We start from the raw sequence: 6,068 nt of genomic DNA on the forward strand, positions 1-6,068 counted from the left end.
CCAACACACAAGGCCCCACACCAGCCTTTCCTTCTTCTCACATGGCTGTACTCCAGCCCTTTAGTTGTCTCCATACATGGCCCACCATCTCTGCACTCTTGATGGCTGCGCACCCTTCATCTGTCCTCGCCAGCACTCATCGCCAGCTGCTCCCAGGCGGCTCCCTTTTCATGCACACAACTGTGCCTTTCTTAACCTGCTGCTGCTGCCCTTCTTTACACAGAGGCCCCACCACCTCTTTAGCTCAACCCTTCCAGTCGCCTTACTCCAGTAGCTGCGCTCCTCACCCAGTAGCGCTAGCCTTCATGCAGCTGCTGCAGCACCACACTAAGAACACATCAGAGCCTCGACCAGCTGCGTTCCATTAGCCTCCCAGCCGTCACGACCTTAGAGCTGCCCCAGCAGCCCTCTGACAACACTTCCAGCTCTCCCTCCAGACAAACGCCCCAGTGGGTCCCCTCGTCTGCGCCTCTGGTTGCATACACTCCTCTCTACTGCACCCGGCTCTTCACTGTCAGCAAGGCGACGACCCCCCTGGCGTTGCGTCCGTTCGCAAGGCAATTCTCACTTCTCACTGCACCCGACTCCCAGGCGGCCTCTACCTTCTGCGTTTTTTTCTTCTGGGCCAAGGCGACTTTCTCATGCGCATCCCCTTCTCTTTTACGTAGGGCCTCCTCACCCAGTAGCGCCCGTCACCTTCTAGATGCAAAGCTAGCCGCCACCTTACTGCTCCATGTGGCCTTCTAAATTTGCCATTTGAATATATATTTTTATTTTATTTTTAAAAGCCTCCAAACCACTAAGTGATGGCCACCACTACTACCAGAAAACTTCCTTGCTTTTCAAGTTCATGTGCAGCACCACTACTTTCCAAAACGGACAAGAGCTGCGCACGGCCTCATGATCAGCATCATTAACACCAAGCCCTACCATTCCAGTCGTCGGTGCCCTGCATTTAGTATCCATCTGCACACCATATTGATGCAATAAAACTCCCAGATCACCATCATCTGCTCCGAAAAAAACACGTGCATAATCCAGCTTTCAACAAAATCACTCAGCCTGTACACTTGCCAGGGCATTCAGGGCAAAGTTTATTCACACACCACACGCACCATATGTACACTGATCCAAAATACCTCTCAGATTTTAGCCTGACACTCGTGACCACTTATCCAATACTACCACCGTGCTCGTGACCACTTATCTAATTTCACTCTTCCCCTCGTATCAGGAAAGAACTGCCTTATCTTTTTCAACTCTTTCTGATAATCATCAAACAAGCTCGAAACCTTAATTCCACCATCTGCACTAATCTGAGCGTCAGGGAATAAATCTAAAACATCCTTTTCTTCCACTTCTTCTCCAAGAATTGTGCTTGCAAGTTGCCTCCATGAATTTTTAGTGCCTTTTCAATCAATCCTTCATCGTCAATGTTGATCCTGTTACCTTTACATATGATGAATCCATCCTTCGTGTCCACTGAATCTATCAACTTGGTGAAGTTGACAGAGATCTCTGAGGAGGAGCCCCCGTAACTCACGATATCAAGACCGGGGGGGGATCATGTGAGAAGCTCTCGAATTGTGAAGAGGGGTTCTAAAGGCTATGTGAGGAGATCTCGGCCTGCGTGCAGAGGGGTTCTGAAGGTTGTGTGAGGAGCTCTCGGCCTGTGCAGAGGGGACTTACACGTTTTGGAGCTCAGTGCGTCCAGGGGGATCCATTGTTCTGAGAGGGGATAGAAGTTGTAAGAAGAGTGCAAGGGAGTGTGAGAGGGGATAGAAGTTGCAAGAAGAGTACAAGGGAGTGTGAGAGGGGATAGTTGCAAGAAGAGTGCAAGGGAGTAAGGAAATGGAAAAGTGGATGCTTAAGTAGAGTGGGGAAGGTAATTAGGCCTTAGCCAGCCACCATGGTGGCATATTGAGGACAGGCCCATTGAATATAATTCACCTTGATTGAAGGTGGCTCATGATTATTTGGACATCTGCCACCGAGCTTCTAATTACCAGCCACCACCGGGCTTGCATGCGATTGAGTGGCGCCTCGGATTTGGCATGTAAAATTAAGTGGTGGCTCGGATTTTGATTGATTGAAGGAAGACCACCACCGGGTTTGCATGCGTTTAAGTTCAGTGCAGTAAATGACCAGTCACTCTCATATTATTCAAACCACCACCGGGATTCCAACAGGATTTGGATCAAAGATGCATTCAGGTGCAGTTGGCTACATGAGTATTTGGATTTCATTAAGATTAGAGTGCCATTAATTACCTAATACCAATCATGATCATTTGGAGGGCACCATAGAGTCAATTCAATCACTGCACTGGCATGTGAAATTAAGTGTGGCGGCTATCATTTGGAGAGCACCATAGAGTTGATTCAGTCACTGTCGGCTGGCATGTGAAATTAAGTGGTGGCTCGGATTTTGAGTGATTGAAGGAAGACCACCGGGCGGCTTAAGTGCCACCGTGGTGGCATCCGAGACTTAATTACAAGGCATGTGGCCTGGATTTTGATTGATTTCATTAAGACTAGAGTGCCATTAATTACCAATCATGATCATTTGGTAGAGTTGATTTAGTCTCACTGCACCGCTGGCATGTGAAATTAAGTGGCGGCGTCGATTCAGTCACCGTGCTGGCATGTGAAATTAAGTGGCGGCTTGGATTTTGATTGATTGAATGAAGACCACCACTGGGCTTGCATGCAATTAAGTTCAGTGCAATAAATGACCAGTCGCTCAGATTATTCAGACCACCACCAGGATTCCACTAGGATTTGCATCAAAGGTGCAGTAAATTTCCAGTCGACTACATGAGTGTTTTGGATATTTGCCATCCTATCGAGCTTGCATGATTATTCGGACCACCAGTTTCCGTGAGATTAAGTAGAGTACACAACTAGCCCAGTGGAACTAGTATTATTTAAGAGACTCCTACTTGGCTATTTCACGATATTGCATCACTTACTTTGTGCTACCTTTGCTTTTCACTCTCCTCCACTTTGCTTCATTGCTCATCCTCTCCCTCCATTGCCATGCGCCCATCCATTCCCTCCATCGCCACGCCTGCTCCCTCCACTCCCTCCAACACCACACCCTTTCCCTTCAATGACACCATCATCGCGCCTTTTAACTCCACCCAAATACCTCCTCGTATCACTCTACCTCCTACTCCTTGGTATCAACATCATCCCCATTTTTTCATCTTTCGCCTACAAGGTGGCCATTTTGCATTCAAACAGGCTCTTGCTAAATTCACTTGTGCACCATCTTTGGACTCTCAGTCGGCTCCCCAGAGGACTCTGCATCGCCCATCTTTGAACTCTCAGTCGGCTCCCCAGAGGACTTTGCATCGCCCATCTATGGTAGATGCATGAAGCAAGCCTCTATTGTGTCATCCTGTATGGATGCCCTATGGATGTTGATGAAGGGATAGCAAGATTCATGGAGGAGTGGTCTTATCTCACATCATAAGACTGTATTATACATCCATTTTTTGTGTACAAATACATTTTATGCTCGTCTCACATCATGAGACTGTATCGTGAATCCTTCTCTCTAAATCCTTTTTGATGTACAAACGCAAGGCCAATTTTGCTAATTGTGCTGACTACAATATGAAAAGGACAACATTTTGTTACATCTTTTGTTTCATGCATGTAATCTCGTAAATTGTTCACTATAAATGAATCTCTCAAATTGTTAACTTCTGATGAATCTGTATCTTTTGTTCTCTCAAATTGTTAACTGATTAATCTATATCTTTTGTTTCATACATGTCCACGTGTGAGAGATAGTATGGTGTTGGCCATCTCGCAGGGCGATTGAAGGAGCTGCGATTTATTTGACCCTATGTAATGCCACTGTGCTGGTGAATCATGCGACCATGCGTAGTTTTTAAAGAATTGAATTTGATTAATTTAGCAGTGCAGTATCATAATTGATTGATTGAAGGTGCTGTGATTGGAGGTGGCTCGAAAGAGGACTCCATCTTTGATTGATTCAATTTTGATTAAAGAAGATACCTTTGCTGAAGTTTGTTTTTTTTTCCCCGTGAAAAAACACAAAAGTTTATTTATGAGAAGAGAAGTTGAAGTTTGTTTCTAAATGAATGTAGAACAACAAATTGAGCGCAAATTTATAAGTACAATGGCGGGAGAGATGGAGATATACGGAACCACATGGTGGTTGAAACAGTACTTGAAAATATCACCAGCATGGTTCATTCTTTAAAATAGACTCAGTGCGGTGGTATTACCTGCAAACACCAACATGATGGTCATTTTCATTAGATTACATGCAAAAACGAGCGCAGTGGTGGAGAGAGTTAACTAGTGTGTTGGTGGAGAGAGCCATGTAGTGACACGTGTCCAGCTCTGTGCGATGGGAAAGACCACCGCGGTGGTCTTTTCCAGCAAAGAGCGAGACCAGCAAGGCGCACGGGCTGCATATTGACATGGTTGAGCTCTGTGGTGTTGAGAACAGGGAGTTTTGGCAGATTGCATTTGCGTGACGACATCGACTGGTGACAAGGACCGTAAAATGCGCACAGAGTAAATGCACGTGGTGACATGTGTCGGGGTCTGCAGTGTTAAGAGAAGAGTCATTAATATGCTAGTATGCCGGGAAAAAACTGGCGAGAGCGCTGTCGTGACGTGGACGGTGTCGCTGGGAAAGTGCGAGACTTCTAGCTGTGAGAGTAGCTTCGAATCCCCAGCAAGGAAACCCACACACATAACTCTTCAAGGAGCATAAGACATCTCCATTTTTGATGACATATACCTGTGCCAATTCACTTCAATACATCCCCAAATTCAGCTTGATGATTGCACATAAATTGTGTATCAAGAGCATGTCCAGTTCCAAGCATAGATTTCCTGACTCCTTTTTCCAAATGCCTCAAACCAATCATGTACATATCATAAATCTACTAAAGCATGCATCATGCATGCACTCCCATAAGAGGTAATCACTGACTCGACCCATCGATACCATAGAGAAGCTACTACACATCATGCACATGGGTAGCCATTTACATCATTTACATAACCCTTTGACGAGCCACCCATACCATCATGCACATAGCCATGCAGACCATGTACATAATTGAGTGTTTCCAACTTACCCATGAGGTCTGAGTAATAGCAGAACCACCCCCACCACCTCCCTACTCACAAGGGCCATCTTGAAATAGCTCTCACTAGCATAGTTGCCACTAGGTTCACCATCCATGGGCATGAAGATATTGTTGAAGGGATCATTCTGCCTACTATGAGGATACACAAAGACTTTGAATGTGTGCAGCATCTTATTGAAGTCCTCCTTGTTTTGCTCATTCTGAGTAAGAACTGAAATCATGGCATTCCAAGACACGATATCTCAAAAGGGCATTCTTCAAAACCAATCTTTATATCATACATGCCCTCACATTTCCATACATGTTGAGAAGGGTGTTCCCTACTACAAGGTCTACCATAAGCATAAAGCTCCATAATTCACACCACACTCATGTACAGAAGCTTCGAGACCTGACACCACACTCATGTACAGAAGCTTCGAGACCTGACTCAGCCTCAGCTCGTCTTATTGAACCTCATTTACAATATGAACATATGTACTTAGGCATCATATAATGACTCAAGTCATGGCACTTAATCCCATGCATCTGGATTTGCATTTAATGGCCTCATATGCATGGTTTCACACCATAGACGTGCCATGGCACGACATCCACCCCCTCTAAACCTGCACATCCTCTGGTATGTGCCAAATCATCATCAAGATCCACATATATCTGGATGTCGTCTTCATCTTCTACATTATCAGGGAAATCATCCTCTTCCTCTTCAGCCATATCCATGCTATCACTATCAAGCCTCTCATCCTGAGTCTCCTGTGAATCAAAAGGATCATTGTCATGTCTTCTTTTAAACATCTTGATCCTTTTGCCTGCTACAAGATTCTTTATCTCTGTTCCATCAAGCTCACACAGGGTATACGTGGCATTTCCATGCACATGCTTGACAATGTAAGGGCCAAACCATCTTTTTGCAAACTTCCTTTGC

This window comes from Cibotium barometz, chromosome 64, assembly GCF_041138505.1.
Source record: "Cibotium barometz isolate CiBa-2024 chromosome 64, ASM4113850v1, whole genome shotgun sequence".
NCBI lineage: Eukaryota > Viridiplantae > Streptophyta > Polypodiopsida > Cyatheales > Cibotiaceae > Cibotium > Cibotium barometz.